Source organism: Echiichthys vipera (genome assembly GCF_963691815.1).
Source record: "Echiichthys vipera genome assembly, chromosome: 13".
Taxonomy (NCBI): domain Eukaryota; kingdom Metazoa; phylum Chordata; class Actinopteri; order Perciformes; family Trachinidae; genus Echiichthys; species Echiichthys vipera.
Window position 1 is genome coordinate 30,169,454 of NC_139838.1, and position 19,270 is coordinate 30,188,723.

The window sequence follows — 19,270 nt, forward strand, 5'->3', positions numbered from 1 at the left end:
CTTGTCTCCAGTCTCTGTTGTTAAATGTGTATCTGGATTAGAGTTCTTTTCTAGTTCTGGTTCTGGTCTTCCACAGTCCTCTCCATCAGCTTCTGTTTCCATCTGTGAGGACTGAGGTTTCTCTTCATCACCTTCACTCTTCACAGGGACAGGAGTGAATGTGAACTTGGTGATATCAGCCTCCTCCAGCCCTTGAAGCTGCTCTCCCTCCTCACTGCTCCACGGTTCCTCCTGTTCCTCTTTAATGTGTGGGGGCTCTGGGTCCTCCTGGTCCAGACTGGAGCAGCACTCCTGCTGCTCAGGGGGAACCTCTTCTTTAACCACCGACAGCTGTTGGACGTCTGCAGGAAACAGGAAACACACAGAGGAAAACTAAGATTCCATGCTGTCAAGGAGTGAACAGTGTGTGTTCATCTGTTTGAAACAGAGACAGGTTGACACATGAGCTGCACTGAGAATGTTCTGTCTGCATACTGTGATGGCTTTTGTGTGAAACCATCAACTATTGTTTTTGTTTCCTTTATGGGAGCCAGCCATGAGCTTCCATGACAAAAGTTATAGAGTCACAGTTGAAATGTCAGCCCAAATACACAAAGAAGGTAGGTTGCTGGGACCTCGAGCTGCTCAATGTTAGCTTGCGGCCATATTATCTGCCGAGAGAGTTCAGTCACGTGATCACTGTCTGTGTTTACATCCCTCCCAGAGCGGATGCAGCCACTGCCTGTGACAAGACTCACTCAGTGACTGCAAGGCTGCAGACACACCACCCTGAGGCATTTATGATCATCTCTGGGGACTTTAATCATGCAAATTTGGATTCTACTTTGGCTGTTTTTCACCAGGTTGTAGATGTCCCACCAGAAACAACAGGACAATTAATCTCCTGTATGCTAATGTAAGGTATGAATACAGAGCGACCCCCCGGGGAAGTGTGGTAACAACCTGGTTCACCTACAGCCCCTGTATACCCCCCTGGTCCAAAAACAGCCGGTAACAACTCGCACCATCAGTAGGTGGTCCCCGAAGATGGAAAGTACCCTGAGAGCCTGTTACAACACCACAGTCTGGAATGTGCTGATCAACCCGCACGGTGAGGACGTAGAGGGGATGACACATTGTTTGATAGAGTACCTGAACTTGGCGTGGTCTCCCCTGTCAAGACTGGCCGCTGTTACTATCTTTAAGATGGCGCCGTGCCAGTGGCAGCCTATGGTAGCAGCTCCCGGTACTTCCTAGTTTTTATTGTGTTTTTAGCGTATTTCTGTATTTATTATCTGTGCCCCGCCCTGTGGATACACACTGTCCACACATCAAGATGTTTATCCAACGGTTTGGATATGTCTTAGTTAGCTTTTTCGTGCTTTGGTCTTTCCTGGTGACTGGAAGCTGTTCCTGCTCTACAGCCGGCATTGTTTAAAGTCGCAACCAGCTGATCGCCCCGGGGCCCCAAACCCTCTTCGTCGGGAGAGACCCACAGTACCGAAGGAGCAAAGGAGGAGACGGCGAGGCTGCAGAGAAGGAGTTAAAGGGAGGAGGAAGTTTAAACCCTGCATCCCGGCAGTTCTTACTGGAAACGTAAGGTCCCTGGCAAATGACCCTGGCACGTCACGTGGTGACTGCTGCCTACAAACTTCTGCAGCAGTCAGTGGAAAGCTGATTGACCGGATCGCATCAGCCTGCGTGCTGAAGGCCTATGTCGGCCAGCTCTGCGGAGTTCTCCAGCACCTCTTTACCCTGAGCCTCCACCTTCAATGGAAAGGAAAACATCCTGCCTTGTTCCAGTGCCCAAAAAAGGACATCTTGTGGCGCTGGATGACTACAGGCTGATTGCACTGACCCCCCTTCACATTATGAAGGTCATGGAGAGGCTGGTTCCTGCACACCTCAGACCCCAGTTCCTGGAGGTTTAGTAGAGCTGACCACGACCCCTGCAGTGAGTAACGTCACAGAAGACCGACTCCTAGAATGTACCGACTTCACAGATTCTGAATTATCAGCAGGGTCGTCAGAGTGAGAAGAAGCAGAGAAGGGAACAAACCTGCTCTGTGGAGCCGCAGCTGAGGGTTGAAGACAGCGTCCAGGAGCTTCTGTTGTCGCTCCTTCTCCTCCTTTGAACGACAAAGTTTCTCCTCGTACTCTGCTATCGTTCTTTCAAAGAGCCCAAATATCTCTTCAGCAGCCAAAGTGAGGCGCTGCTTCACCAACGCTCTCTGCAGTGAGGACTGAGGTTCCTCTTCATCATCTTCACTCTTCACAGGGACAGAAGTGGATGGGAACTTGGTGATATCATGATCTTGAAGCTGCTCTCCCTCCTGGCTGCTCCAGAAGTCCTGCTGTTCCTCTTTAATGTGTTGAACCTCCTGCTCCAGACTGGAGCTGCACCCCTGCTGCTCAGGAGGAACCTCTTCTTTAACCACCAACAGCTGCTGGACGTCTGCAGGAAACAAGGAAACACAGACACATGAGTGACCACTCCGACTCGACTCACATCAATAATAAGGAGAAAAAGAACCATGAATGATGTGCCTACTGTAAAAAGTGCAGAATGCTCCTTTAACACATAATAAGGGACATGTTTGATAAGCACATGGACTGGTGTGAAATCTACTCATGACACATCTCTGGGATTGATCACTGACGGTGTCCTCTTTGCTGACACTAGCAGAATTTTGCGTTCCTTGACCTTAAGAAGGCATTTGATACTGTTAATCATAGAATTCTCATGTCAAAGTTAGCTAGTTTTAATTTTTGTTCAGATACACTGAAGTGGATTGAATCATACTTGTCAAATCCATCTCAGTCGGTTCAGGTACAGAATCATCAATCAGCTGCTCTTCATCTATCCACAGGAGTCCCACAAGGATCCATACTGGGCCCTTTGCTATTTACATTATATATCAATGTCTTACCATATGTATATCCAGATGCCAACATCCAAATTTATGCTGACGACACAGTCATTTATGTACATGGTAGCAGTATGACACAGGTTGCTGATAAACTTACAAACTCCATGACTCATGTAACAGCATGGTTAAAGCAATGCTGTTTACAGCTGAATGTGTCTAAAACAGTATGTATGTGTTTCACCAAGAAGAACAGTCCTAGTGTTGAGCCGGATATCTTTGCATCAGGGGAGAGGCTACAGGTTGATTCTGAATACAAGTACCTTGGTGTTTTGGTTCTAAACTTTCTTTCAAGGCTCAGGTGAAAAAGGTTTGTAACTGGGTCGAATTCAATCTCTCAGACTTCAGATTCATTTGAGATTATATGTCAACAGAGGCAAAGATGCATTCTATGTTTTTTTCCCACATCATCTGCTGTTTAACTATATGGTCACAGGCTGGCAACACTTCTCTAAAACCAAAAGACTCTCTGTATAAACCAACAGTTAAAATCCTTGACAACAAACCAGTAGATTTTCATCATTGCTCAATATTAAGAAAATAGAACCTGCTGAGTTGGGACAATTTGATTAAATATGTAAATACTTGTCTTATGTACAAGATGATACATGGTTCCACCTCTCCTCTGCTCAGACAGTCCGTCAACATAAGAACAACTGCACATGGGTTCACAAGAGGTGAAGCAAGAGGAGACTGTGTTATTCCACTGAGGAAAAGTTCCTTTAGTCCTTCTGCGTTCTGTGTTAGAGCTGCACTACGATGGAAATCCACCCCAGCAACTATTAGAGACCTGAAGAGCTTTAGTTTACTCAGAGCTCATGTGAAGAGATGGTTCCTTGGTGCTCAGCTCTGTCAGCACTAACACCTGATGACACCTTCCTGTCCTCGGTGCGTCTGTGCTGAACCTGCAGCCATCTTCTCTTTTTACTGCGTGCGTCTTATTGTGCTCTTGTTCTTATTGTGTTGCATCACTCTGTATTTGTGCGTCTGCTCTGCTGCTGTGGTGTGATGTGTCTTGCGTCTTGAATGATATTTTCTAAATTGCTGCTACTTTGTCATGTTTGTTAGCTGCTGTGCATGTTTTGCAGTTTGCCCTGGCTTTAATTTCGTAACTGGCTAATTCTGGCGCATTTACAGTAATAATATTAATGTGCACTGTTTTCACATAAACTCAACTTAAACTTAATTCAAAATGACGTCATCAAACTTCACCACCTCAGGTTTTCCTAGACACGTCACATCCAGACTAGATTCTACTGAAGAGGCGACATTTTCTATCAAACTCACTTTTACATTTGTGAAAGTTGGATTCTGAAAATGCAAAGAAGCTAGATTTCACTTTTCCCTTTTTTCAGAAGTAGACAACATAAGACCAGGTCCAGAACCAGAGTCACTGTTCCTGGACCTGTCAGATCTGGACCGGATCACAGTAGAGAGGCTGAAGTTTCTAAAGAACAGAGAGAAGAAGCAGAGAAGGGAGCAAACCTGCTGTGTGGAGCCGCATCTGAGGGTCGGAAACAGCGTCCAGTAGCTTCTGTTGTCGCTCCTTCTCCTCTTTTGAACGACAAAGTTCCTCCTCGTACTCTGCTATCGTTCTTTCAAAGAGCCCAAATATCTCTTCAGCAGCCAAAGTGAGGCGCTGCTTCACCAACCACCTCACCCGCTGGACTGCACTCATTGTGCTAACTCACAGCTAGCATGCTAAGCTAACTCGGTTATCTATGGATCTACCGGGAGATGAGTCAGACCTTCAGAATAAAAGGTTAAACCTTCAGAATAAAAGGTGAAAGCTTCAGAATAAAAGGTGAATTCGGAGCGGTTTATCTGGACACACTGAGGCTCTGATGGATCACAAACACACACTCACGAACAAAGACACACACCGACGCCATTTTGTTCTAAAGATTCAGCCGCGTGCAGAAGAAATCACTTCCGGGTCACCCTTCAAAATAAAACCTCCAGAATTTACCACGTTTATATTAAATGAAATATGAATGTAGCATTATGAGTTTTCTCCTTTATACGTTATTCTGACAGCTTTAGTTACTTTACAAATGAAAACATATGAAAAGTTGTTCAAATGGGATATTTAGTCATTTACGAGCTGAAACCATCAATAATCCGACTGACAGGAAATTAATGTGAACCTGTTTTGCTGAGTGTAGTCAATTTTGATTGAAAACAAAACTAAATCAGTACTTACCTAAGTTAATGTGTAACACGGTTACTGTAACTTTGAACTCTGGGTAATTGTGACGCCATTTCTCACTATTTTCACTTTTTTTACATTTGGTTCAAAGTCATTTCAGTCAAAAGCAACTGGACTTGGTTCTTTGTCAAGAAGACGTTTCACCTCTCATCCAAGAGGCTTCTTCAGCTCATGTACGCATCTGACCAGGACAAGGACCAGGCTGGGACTGGACCAGGACCAGGACCAGAACCACAATATTTCCCTGTGTATTGCTGTGCAGTGATTGAAGATTTTTTTTGGTTAAAGAACAAACAACATAATAGTGTTATATATATTATTTCATATGTATATTTTTCATATTCATGTTATAAGTGTTAGAAATAATGTTGAGGTTTGGATAAATAAAACAATAACTAACTTTGGACTCACTATTTTCATTTCACATTTTTGTTTTCCAGTTATTGACACTACTAACATTCGGTTTATGTTATCATCATTACTATTATTATTATTCGTATAATCAATATTAAATATACAGCTCTACTCAACCCCAACCACGCTTCGACCAAAGTAACTTATTTTTACATTTTCATTTGCAATTTAACGTCAAAGTCAGATTTTATTAAAAGGAAAGACTAATTAAAATCTAGTGCTGTGAGAATATTTCAGATTTTCTTGTTTCAGACGCTTTATAACAAGAAACACAATAAGACTTATTTTTGGTTTGTTTTAAAGAAAACACGTGTTTAATAAAGTTTATACAGAAAACGTTTTCTTCAGAGTCTCAGTTCAGAACAAGTTTCTCCTGAAAGTCAACAGCAGTCGGCAGCATCACAAGAGCTGAACGGACAGAATCATCATAAACTTACACCGTTGTTTCAAAACATTCATCAAGAAGAAAAACTCAGATAATCTTAAAGTTACAAATCATCATCAGTTGCATCATACAACAACAAAGAATTACAAACAGATAATCATAAAAAATTGTCTTTTTATAAAACTTTAATGTCTCTCAGGAAAATGTACGACTTTATCTTCAGGAAAGTTTGTAATTCATCTCAACATTTGTGGGTTAGAGACGGACATTTAAGGTCAAATACTGGATTGGCCCAAATATAAGACCGTTTTTTGTTCCACAAAATCCTTCTGAAAAAGAGGCTCTACCTCTCTGTTCTCCTTTGAGGACTAACGACCAAGACATTTATGGTCTTTGACCTGATCACGCCAGGCAAATCTGTTGTGACAAACACTGCAACTGAAAGGTTTCTCTCCGGTGTGAGTTCTCATGTGTATCTTTAAAGTTCCCTTCTGTCCAAAAGATTTCTTACAGACTGAACAGCTGTGAAGTTTCTCTCCTGTATGACTTATCATGTGCTGCCTCAGATTTGTCTTGATGCCAAATCTTTTCCCACACTCAGAACACTTAACTAGTTTCTCTCTACATCTTGAATCGCTGACGGGAACTTCATGAACTGTCAGAGGGTTTGAACCTGAATGAGGTTCTCAAAAGATTTCTTACAGACTGAACAGCTGAAAGGTTTCTCTCCTGTATAAGTTTAAATGGGATTCTTTAAACTCATACTATGTGCACAACAACAACACCGGGAAAAAAAGAGGAGATATAAACCATCGCGTGAGCAGTGTGCTGTTTTTCACAGAGACGTGGCTCCACGAGGACATCCCGGACTCTAACGTAACTGTGGACGGCTTTCAGACTGTTTGGGCGGACAGGAGTCCCTGTGAGAGTGGCAAGAGGAAAGGTGGGGGACTTGCTATTCTTAAACAACACGTGGTGTCATACTAATGAATGAGATGAAGAGGTGCATGAGATGGGGAGAGAGAGCAGATGAGGCAGGCCCAGAGGGAGCTGAAGGAGAGGATTCAACAGGGCAAAGACACCTACAGGAGGAAGCTGGAGCACAAACTCCATCACCTTTCTCCACCTCCACCAACGCACACAGCTGACAGATCTTCACTGCAGAGCAGGTGAGGAAGGAGCTGTGCAGACTAAGCACCGACAAGGCAGCAGGTTCGACGGGGTCAGCCTGAGGGTCCTCATAGTATGTGCGAACCAGCTGAGTGGAGTCCTGCAGTACATCTATAACCTCAGCCTGAGTCTTGAGAACATCCCTGTGCTGTGGAAGACATCCTGCCTGGTACCAGTACCAAAGAAGGTGCGTCCCAGCACCTCCGAAGACTACAGACGGGTGGCGCTGACTTCGCATCTGATGGAGGCCCTAGAGAGGCTGGTCCTGTCACTTCTTTGGCCCCTGATCAGCTCATCACTGGACCCGCTACAGTTGGCCTACCAGCCGAGACTAGGTGTGGAGGACGTTATCATCTTCCTGCTCCACCGTGCCTGCGCCCATCTGGACAGACTGGGAACCACAGTGGGAATCTTGTTCATGGTCTTCTCCAGTGCGTTCAATACCATCCGGCCTGCTCTGCTGGGACGTAAGCTGACGGTGATGCAGGTGGACCCTCCCCTGGTTTCCTGGATTAAGGATTACTTAATGGACCGACCACAGTATGTCAGACTGCAGGACAGAGTGTCTGACACAGTGGTCAGCAGCACTGGAGCTCCACAGGGAACTGTTCTTTACCCCTTTATATTCAACCTGTACACCTCAGACTTTCAGCTCCTCTCTGAGTTCTGCCACCAAGTTTGCTGACGATTCTGCAATTGTTGGCTGTGTCAGTGAGGGAAAGGAGGAGGAATACAGGGGTGTTGTGGAGTCCTTCGTCGACTGGTGTGCAGCTAATCACCTGGTTCTAAACCCCAGCAAGACTAAGGAGCTAGTGGTGGATTTCCCCCACACCCATCTCCATCAACAGCGTGACTGTGGATGTTGTCCAGGATTACAAATACCTTGCAGTATACCTGGACAACAAACTGGACTGGTCCAAGAACACTGAGGCTGTTTACAAGAAGGGCCAGAGTCGTCTCTATTTCCTGAGGAGGCTCCGGTCATTCAATGTATGTAACACCATGCTGAGGATGTTCTTCCAGTCGGTGGTAGCCGTGGCCATCTTCTTTGCTGTTGTTTGCTGGGGCAGCAGGCTGAGGGCAGCAGATGCCAAGAGGATCAGTAAGATCATTAGGAAGAGTGGCTCCGTCCTGGGGGTCAAACTGGACTCTTTGGTGGCGGTGTCTGAGAGGAGCATGCTGTCTAAACTGCACAGCATCCTGGACAACAACTCTCACCCTCTCCATCAGCTGCTGACCTCCAGCAGAAGCACCTTCAGCCACAGACTCATTCTCCCCCGGTGTAACACTGAACGCCGGAGGAAGTCTTTTCTTCCAGTGGCCATCAAACTCCATAAATGTCACTTTGTAACACCACTACATCACTTATTAAGTGGTACTCTAACTTACTGCTGTATATTTAAAGATCCCTTCCGTCCAAAAGGTTTCTTACAAACTGAACAACTTAAAGGTTTCAGGCCAGTGTGACATCCCTCATCGCTCACAAAGACTTTGTTTGGTTTCAGAGCCGACTGAGATTCACTGGGAACTGTCCAATCCTCACTGTCATCAGTGTCATCAGTCTCAGTTTCAGAAGAGTCTCCAGTTTCTGGCTTTAAATGTGTATCTGGATGTGAGTTCCTTTCTGGTTTTGGTTCTGGTCCTCCACAGTCCTCTCCATCAGCTTCTGTTTCCATCTGTGAGGACTGAGGTTTCTCTTCATCATCTTCACCCTTCACAGGGACAGGAGTGAATGTGAACTTGGTGATATCAGCCTCCTCCAGCCCTTGAAGCTTCTCTTCCTCCTCACTGCTCCACGGTTCCTCCTGTTCCTCTTTAATGTGTGGGGGCTCTGGGTCCTCCTGGTCCAGACTGGAGCTGCACTCCTGCTGCTCAGGGGGAACCTCTTCTTTAACCACCGACAGCTGCTGGACGTCTGCAGGAAACAGGAAACACACAGAGGAAAACTAAGATTCAATGCTGACGAGGAGTGAACAGTGTGTGTTAATCTGTTTGAAACAGAGACAGGTTGACACATGAGCTGCACTGAGAATGTTCTGTCGCAATACTGTGATGGCTTTTGTGTGAAATTATCAACTATTGTTTTTAGTTTCCTTTATGGGAGCCAACCAGGAGGTTCTATGACAAAAGTTATAGAGTCACAGTTGAAATGTCAGCCCAAATACACAAAGGAGGTATGACTTAATGTAAAACCAATTGTTTAAACTACCTGAACAAAAACAGGTCATTTGTAGGAAAAAGGAGATCCAGGGGCTGCGAGGTTGAGGCGACGCTAAAGGCCCAGCGAGCGGAGAAACGGAGGCGCTACAAGCCATCGATTCCCTCCGAAATCAAAGGGAATGTGAACTGACTGCTGAACAAGATCGACGAGCTGTCCCCGCTTGTCAACCAACGGATCTACCGTGAGAGCAGCTTGTTCATCTTTACAGAGACATAGCTAATCCACCTCGTAACAGATGCTAACAAGGACCTGCCGGGATTCACTGACGTGAGAGCCGACCGCCACACAGAAGTGAGCGGGGAAAAGCAAAGGTAGAGAACTCATCATGTATGTGAACAACCGCTGGTGTAACCCAAGGCCTATCTACGTAAAAAAAAGTCTCATGTTGCCGGGACCTCAAGCTGCTAAATGTTAGCTTGCGGTCATATTATCTTCCGAGAGAGTTCTGTCACGTGATCACCGTCTGTGTTTACATCCCACCCAGAGTAGTCACTGCAAGGCTGCAGACACAGCACCCTGAGGCCTTTCTGATCATCTCTGGGGACTTTAATCATGCAAATTTGGATTCTACTTTGGCTGTTTTTCACCAGGTTGTAGACTGTACAACCAGAATTGATCTCCTGTATGTTTCCAAACATGGTCTCCCCTGTCAAGACTGGCCGCTGTTACCATCTTTAGCCGGCATTGTTTACACTCGCAACCAGCTGATGGAGGAGGAACAGCCGAGGGAAATGAACAATGTGTGAACGAGTTTGACCTGTTTTTCAAAAGGGCCGACCTCAGCTCCCCCAGCAGCCCCCCTGCTGCTCCTCCCAGCAACCACCCCTGGTCACAGGCCCCCCACAGCTCCACACAAGCGCAACAACCCCACACCAATCCCCGCAGCAGACACCAGGTTCCTCAAACCTCCTGTTCCCCCTCCCCCACCCCCCACATCCCTGCTGGCCCCCACCAAAGACCGTCTCACACACCCCTCCCCCAGGACCCTTGCACTTCCCCCACTGCTGCCTACAAACTTCTGCAGCAGTCCCCACTCTGCACTGCCTCCCACCCCCCAGTCTGGACTTCACATCACAGCCAGCCAGGTGAGGAGAGAGCTGGAGAGGCTCAGTCAGAGAAAAGCCGCTGGACTGGACCGCATCAGCCCTCGAGTGCTGAAGGCCTGTGCCGGCCAGCTCTGCGGAGTTCTCCAGCACCCCTTTAACCTGAGCCTCCACCTTCAAAGGAAAGGAAAACATCCTGCCTTGTTCCAGTGCCAAAAAAAAGGACATCCTGTGGCTCTGGATGACTACAGGTCGATTGCACTGACCTCTCACATTATGAAGGTCATGGAGAGGCTGGTTCTTGCACACCTCAGACCCCTAGTGTGCCCATCACAGGACCCACTACAATTAGCAGATCAGCCCCATGCTGGGGTTGGCGTCATGTTCTTCGACTTCTCCAGCGCCTTTAACACCATCCAGCCCGAGCTGCTGAAGGCCAAACTGGAAAACATGCAGGTGGATTCTCCTCTCGTCACATGGGTCAATGACTATCTGACGGGCAGGCCGCAGTATGTGAGATTACAAAAAACTATGTGTCTGACCGTTTGATCAGCAACATCGGCGCCCCCCAGGGAACTGTGCTGTCTTCACCATCTACACTGCAGATTTTAAGTGCCGCACTGAGTCGTGTCATCTGCAGAAATTCTCTGATGACTGGGTGGGAGGGAGGATGAGTACAGGGAAGGGGGATGACAGATGCAATTTTCTGATGTTAAACTCAGACAAAACTGAAGTTATTGTACTTGGCCCAAAAGGCCTCGGAAAAACTCAATAGCTAAAGACATTGTTACTCTGGATGATGTTGTGTTGTCCTCCAGCACCACAGTGAGGAATCTGGGTGTTATTTTTGATCAGGATATGTCCTTCGATTCTCACATAAAACTAACAACAAGGACTGCATATTTTCACCTGCGTAATATTGCAAAAATTAGGAACATTGTGTCTCAGAAAGATGCAGAAAAACTAGTCCATGCATTTGTTCCTTCTACGCTGGACTTCTGCAACTCCTCATTATCAGGCTGCTCCAATAAGTCTGTTATGAGTCTCCAGTTGGTCCAAAATGCTGCAGCTCGTGTGCTGAATAAAACAAATCGAAGAGAACATATTTCTCCTGTATTAGCTTCTCTGCACTGGCTACCTGTAAAATCTAGAACAGAATTTAAAATCCTTCTCCTTACCTACAAAGCTCTTACTGGTCTGGCTCCATCGTATCTTAAAGAGCTCATAGTACCGTATCACCCGACTAGATCTCTGCGCTCAGAAAATGCAGGGCTACTTGTCGTTCCTAGAGTCTCCAAAAGTAGAAGTGGAGGCAGAGCCTTCAGCTACCAAGCTCCTCTCCTGTGGAATCAACTCCCAAGTGTTATTCTGGAGGAAGACACTGTCCCCATATTTAAGAGTAAAATTAAAACTTTCCTTTTTTGATAAAACTTAGAACTAGGACTTACGATAACATTTTGTTCAGCTTAATGATGCTGCTATAGGCCTAGTCTGCCGGGGATAATACTTTTCCTGATACTCTGAGCTTCTCTCCTCTCTGTCTGTATCATTCATGTCTCATCAATGCATGTTACTAATTCAGCTTCTTCCCCGGAGTTGTTTGTGCCTTGTTGTCTCGCAAGTCTCTGCTGATCATGGTGGTGCCTGCTGCCGTGGTCCTGCATGACGCTTCCTGCTGCTATAATCACTGTTACTCATATGTAATATCACTAGTTTAATAAACTATAAAATTTGTAGCCATAAAAACACCAACAGTGGTTTGTCTCGCTGTATCGTAGCTGCTACCACTACTCATCGTGATCATGTTTGTCATAATTATTATCAGTCAAATTCTATCACCTTAGCTGTGCTTGTTTTTACTGTTCTGTTGTATTAACTGCCTTAACATATACGTCATATTCACGTTACTATAGATAATATTATAGTTACTGTTACGCTATGGTTGCTTGCATCTCTTGAAGTGTGTCTGTGTGTCTGTCTGTCTCTGTCTTTTGTCTGTCTTTGTCTTTTCTCTCTCTCTCTCTGGTGCAGACAGATGTCCGTCCTCCACAGAGCTGCGTCTGTCGGTCGTACCTGTCTGTTATAGTGAAGGTTTTCAACGCCACCGTACTCTACGGGGGAATTGTTGGGTCTCTGTAAATCATAAATAAATCATAGAGTGTGGTCTTTACCTACTCTGTAAAGTGTCCTGAGATAAGTTTTGTTATGATTTGGCACTTTAAATAAAACTGAATTGAATTGATCCGTTGGGCTCGGGTTCTTGCAGTTCTTGTCGGGTTCTAGCCCTTCTGGGTTTGAACCCTAATTACACAGATGACCAAACAGAAATAATTGCATTTAGAAATGCTTAGAAATGTTTTACTTTATCTGCTGAACGTGAACAGAGTTCCTGGAGGTTTAATAGAGCTGACCGCGACCCCTGCAGTGAGTAACGTCACAGAAGACCGACTCCTAAAATGTACCGACTTCACAGATTCTGAATTATCAGCAGGGTCGTCAGAGTGAACAGAGAGAAGAAGCAGAGAAGGGAGCAAACCTGCTGTGTGGAGCCGCAGCTGAGGGTCGGAAACAGCGTCCAGTAGTTTCTGTTGTCGCTCCTTCTCCTCTTTTGAACGACAAAGTTCCTCCTCGTACTCTGCTATCGTTCTTTCAAAGAGCCCAAATATCTCTTCAGCAGCCAAAGTGAGGCGCTGCGTCACCAACGCTCTCACCATTTGGACTTTACTCATTGTGCTAACTCACAGCTAGCACGCTAAGCTAACTCGGATATCTCTGGATCTACCGGGAGATGAGTCAGACCTTCAGAATTAAAGGTGAAAGCTTCAGAATAAAAGGTGAATTCGGAGCGGTTTATCCGGACACACTGAGGCTCTGATGCATCACGAACAAAGACACGCCGACGCCATTTTGTTCTAAAGATTCAGCCGCGTGTAGAATAAATCACTTCCGGGTCATCTTACCCGTCAAAATAAAACCTCCAGAATTCACCACGTTTATATGAAATGAAATATGAATGTAGCATTATGAGTTTTCTCCTTTATACATTATTCTGAAAGCTTTAGTTACTTTACAAATGAAATCATATGAAAAGTTGTTAAAATGTGATATTTAGTAATTTACGAGCTGAAACGATCAATAATCCGACTGACAGGAAATTAATGTGAACCTGTTTTGCTGATTGAAGTCAATTTTGATTGAAAACAAAACTAAATCAATACTTACGTATGTTAATGTGTTAGTGAAACTGTTGGTGTTTGGACAAATCAAACACTGTTACTGTCCTTAATCCTGCTTTTGAAATGCTCCATGCTGATGAGGGATTCCAGTGTGCAATGATCCTGTAGTTTATTCCAAGATAGGGGAGCGAAATATTTAAAAGCACTTTCATCAAACACAGTTTTGGTTCGAGGAACATTGAACATAATCAGGCTGCTGGAGCGGGTGCTGCAGGTTCTGGTGTTTCCAGGAGCCAGCAGAGAACACAGACAGGATGAAAGTTGATGTAAAATAGAAACACAAACCAATACATTTTTCTATAAACCAATGCTCCGTTCTACAGGTGTGTAATGAACGTGCAATGGTGTGTTCAGAACAAGGAAACAACATTAATTTCTTTACAAAAAACCCAACTTCACCCTGATTGTTTTACTTCGGTTCAATATGGTTTTTAAAAGACAGATTTCCCCTTTAAGGAAAAAACCCAGATATTTATAGGATGAGACTTTCTCAATCACCTTTTCATTGAGAGGAACAATCCGGAAGTTCTTTACATTTTTTCTTACAAACAACTGTTTTAAGTGTTGAGAAGCTGATACTTTAGCTTTATCAACATTAACACAAGTCTCATGCATCACAGAATTCTCTGAACTACATTAAAGGCAGACTGAAGGTCCTTAATTGCACTTATTAAAGATGAGGCAGAGCGGTAAAAAATGGTGTCATCTGCATAAAAATTAAATTTTGTATTTGTGACATTACTACACAAATTATTAAAATACATATATATTCATTTGATTAGTCATGTAGTCAGAAAAAACGTCAGCTTGGACACATTGTGTCCAATCGCTCAAGTAATTTTCAACACATTTAACAGTTTTAGAGGCCGTCCCTAAGTTAACAAGCTCCTGTAATAGAACAGAGTCGTCCACTGTGTCAACATCTCGACCTATAACCTCATTTAATCCTTATTTAATCAGGCAGTCTCCTTGAGATCAGGATCTCTTTTTCAAGAGCGACCTGAGAACAAGAAACATTCAGAAGAACGCAACAAAAACAACACAATCATACAACAACAAGGAAATTACAAAAAGATACGAGAATAATAAAAAAAAAAACCCCTGTTAATAAAACATTAAAGTCTCTCAGGAAAATGTACGACTTTATCTTTAGGAAAGTTTGTAATTCATCTCAACATTTGTGTGTTAGAGAGGGACATTTAAGGTCAAATACTGGATTGGCACAAATATAAGACCGTTTTTTGTTCCTGGAAATCCTTCTGAAAAAGAACCTCTGCCTCTCTGTTCTCCTCAGTTTGACTCTAATGGAGCTTTGAGGACTAATGACCAACACATTTATGGTCTTTGACCCGATCACGCCAGGCAAATCTTTTGTGATAAACACTGCAGCTGAAAGGCTTCTCTCATGTGTGAGTTCTCATGTGTTTCTTTAAATTTCCCTTCAGTCCAAAGGATTTCATACAGACTGAACAGCTGTAAGGTTTCTCTCCTGTATGAGTTCCCATGTGTGTCTTCAAATGTCCCGTCTGTCCAAAAGACTTTTTACAAATGGAACAGCTATGAGGTTTCTCTCCTGTATGAGTTCCCATGTGTTTCTTTAAAATTACCTTCAGTCCAAAAGATTTCTTACAGACTGAACAGCTGTAAGGTTTCTCTCCTGTATGAGTTATCATGTGTTTATTCAAATGTCCCTTCGGTCCAAAGGATTTCTTACAGACTGAACAGCTGTGAGGTTTCTCTCCTGTGTGAGTTCTCATGTGTATCTTTAAATATCCCTTCTGTCCAAAAGATTTCTTACAGACTGAACAGCTGTACGGTTTCTCCCCTGTATGAGTTCCCATGTGTTTCTTTAAACCTGCCTTCAGTCCAAAGGATTTCTTACAGACTGAACAGCTGTAAGGTTTCTCTCCTGTATGAGTTCTCATGTGTCTCCTCAAATGTCCCTTAAATCCAAAAGATTTATTACGGACTGAACAGCTGAAATGTTTTTCTCCTGTATGAGTTCTCATGTGTGTCTTCAAATGTCCCTTCTGTCCAAAAGATTTCTTACAGACTGAACAGCTGTAAGGTTTCTCTCCTGTATGAGTTCTCATGTGTTTCTTTAAATCTCCCTTCTGGCCAAACGATTTCTTACAGACTGAACAGCTGTAAGGTTTCTCTCCTGTATGAGTTCTCATGTGTATCTTTAAATCTCCCTTCTGTCCAAACGATTTCTTACAGACTGAACAGCTGTGAGGTTTCTCTCCTGTATGAGTTATCATGTGCCGCCTCAGAAGTGTCTTGGTGCTAAATCTTTTGCCACACTCAGAGCACTTAAATAGTTTCTTTCTACATTTTGAATCACTGACAGGAACTTCATCATCTGTCAGAGACTTTGAACCTGACTGAGGTTCTCTTGTCTCCTTCCAGTCAGCACTGTCATCAGTTTCAGATTCAGAAGAGTCTCCAGTCTTGTCTTCAGTCTCTGGTGTTAAATGTGTGTCACTAACAGAGGTGGTTGAAACTTTCTCTCTTCTGTGGAGTCTCTTGTGTTTCACAAAAGCTGCTCTATATTTAAAACACTTCTTACAAACTGGACAGCTGAAAGGCTCCAAGCCAGTGTGACATCCCTCATCGCTCACAAAGACTTTGTTTGGTTTCAGAGCCGACTGAGATTCACTGGGAACTGTCCAATCCTCACTGTCATCAGTCTCAGAAGAGTCTCCCGTCTTGTCTCCAGTTTTTGGCGTTAAATGTGGATCTGGATTAGAGTTCCTGTCTAGTTCTGGTTCCGTTCCTCCACAGTCCTCTCCATCAGTTTCTGTTTCCATCTGTGAGGACTGAGGTTTCTCTTCATCATCTTCACTCTTCACAGGGACAGGAGTGAATGTGAACTTGCTGATATCAGCCTCCTCCAGCCCTTGAAGCTTCTCTCCCTCCTGACTGCTCCACAGTTCCTCCTGTTCCTCTTTAATGTGTGGGGGCTCTGGGTCCTCCTGGTCCAGACTGGAGCTGCACTCCTGCTGCTCAGGGGTAACCTCTTCTTTAACCACCGACAGCTGCTGGACGTCTGCAGGAAACAGGAAACATGCAATGAGGAAAACTAAGATTCTATGCTGACGAGGAGTGAACAGTGTGTTTTCATCTGTTTGAAACAGAGACAGGTTGACACATGAGCTGCACTGAGAATGTTCTGTCTGCATACTGTGATGGCTTTTGCGTGAAACTATCACTATTGTTTTTGTTTCCTTTATGGGACCCAGCCAGGAGCTTCCATGACAAAAGTTATAGAGTCACAATCCAAATGTCAGCACAAATACACAAAGGAGGTATGAATTAATGTAAAACCAATTGTTTATACTACCTGAACAAAAACAAGTCATTGGTAGGAAAAAGGACACCCAGCCTGACCTCGAGCTTCTAAATGTTAGCTTGCGGCCATATTATCTGCCGAGTGAGTTCAGTCACGTGATCACCGTCTGTGTTTACATCCCTCCCAGAGCGGATGCAGCCACTGCCTGTTACAAGATCCAATCAGTGACTGCAAGGCTGCAGACACAGCACCCTGAGGCATTTATGGTCATCTCTGGGGACTTTAATCATGCAAATTTGGATTCTACTTTGGCTGTTTTTCACCAGGTTGTAGATGTCCCACCAGAAACAACAGGAAAATTGATCTCCTGTATGCTAATGTAAGGGATGAATACAGAGCGACTCCCCCCCGGGGGAAGTATGATCACAACCTGGTTCACCTAGAGCCACTGTATACCCCCCGGTCCAAAAACAGATGGTGACAACTCGCACCATCAGGAGGTGGTCCCCGAAGATGGAAAGTACCCTGAGAGCCTGTTACAACACCACAGTCTGGAATGTGCTGATCAAGCCGCAAGGTGAGGACGTAGAGGGGATGACACATTGTTTGATAGAGTACCTGAAGTTCTGCGCAGACGTGGTCTCCCTTGTCCAGACTGGCCGCTGTTACTATCTTTAAGATGGCCCCGTGCAAGTGGCAGCCTATCGTAGCAGCTCCCGGTACTTCCTATTTTTTATTAAGTTTTTATTGTGTTTTTAGCGTATTTCTTTATTTATTATCTGTACCCCGCGCTGTGGATACACACTGACCACACATCAAGATGTTTATCCAGCGGTTTGGATATCTCTTAGTTAGCTTTTTCGTGCTTTGGTCTCTCCTGGTCACTGGAAGCCGTGCCTGCTTTACAGCCGGCATTTATGACAGTCGTAACCAGCTGATCGCCCCGGGGCCCAAAACCCTCTTCGTCGGGGAGAGACCCACAGTACCGAAGGAGCTAAGGAGGAGACGGCGAGGTTGCAGAGCAGGAGTTAAAGGGAGGAGGAAGTTTGAACCCTGCATCGTGGCAGTTCTTATTGGAAACGTAAGGTCCCCAAATAAGATGGACGAACTGGAAGCGCTCGCCAGGACACAGTGGGAATACAGAGAGTCCAGTATAATGTGTTTCACAGAAACGTGGCTACACGACCAGATACCGGACTCAAACGCCACCATCCCCGGCTTCCATACGGTCCTTCCACTCTCCCAACGTTTCACCAGTTTGTCAAATGCACAACAAGGGACAATAAAACCATAGATCTGCTGTATGCAAACGTTAAAGAGGCATACAGCTCCACGGCCCTCCCTCCCCTGGGAAGGTCAGACCACAACCTCGTCCTGCTCTCCCCATCATAAAGGCCTGTGGTTCAGCAGCAACCAGTGACAGTAAGAACTGTGAGGAAATGGTCTCCTGAGGCCATGTAGTCACTGCAAGGTGCCCTAGAAGCCACTGACTGGGATGCACTTTAAAAACCACACGGCGAGGACATTGATGGCATCACTGATTACATTCAGTTCTGCAGAGACAACCTAATAACATACCCTGGGTTGCCAGCTACCTGAAGGCCCGTCTCAACGAGAAAAAGAGGGCCTTCAGGTCAGGGGACTGTGCAGAACTCAAGCATGTTCAGAGAGAAGGAAAACTACAGGCGAAAACTGGAATCCAGACTGGAGAACAATGACACCAGGGATGTATGGAGGGGGATGAGTGAGATCACTGGCTTCCAGAGGAAAGGAGGAGGAACAGCCGAGGGAAATGAACAATGTGCGAACGAGTTTGACCTGTTTTTCAAAAGGTCCGACAATTAGCATATCAGCCCCATGTTGGGGTTGATGATGCACTCAACTACCTGCTGCAGGAAGCCTACTCCTCCCTGGATAGACCCAACACCGCTGCCCGCGTCATGTTCTTCGACTTCTCCAGCGCCTTTAACACCATCCAGCCCAAGCTGCTGAAGGCCAAACTGGAGAACATGCAGGTGGCTTCTCCTCTCGTCACATGGGTCAATGACTATCTGACGGGCATGCCGCAGTATGTGAGATTACAAAACTGTGTGTCTGCCCGTCTGATCAACAACATCGGCGCCCCCAAGGGAACTGTGCTGTCGCCCTTCCTCTTCATCACCTACACTGCAGATTTTAAGTACCGCACTGAGTCGTGTCATCTGCAGAAATTCTCTGACTCTGCCATTGTGGGGCGTGTAGAGAGTGGGAGGGAGGATGAGTACAGGGACCTGTACAGGGAATTGTTCAAATACAATTCTTTCAGACACATTTCAGTTGAATGCAAAAGGAGCCGTTGGGCTTGGGTTTTTGCAGTTCTTGTCGGGTTCTAGCCCTTCTGGGTTTGAACCCTAA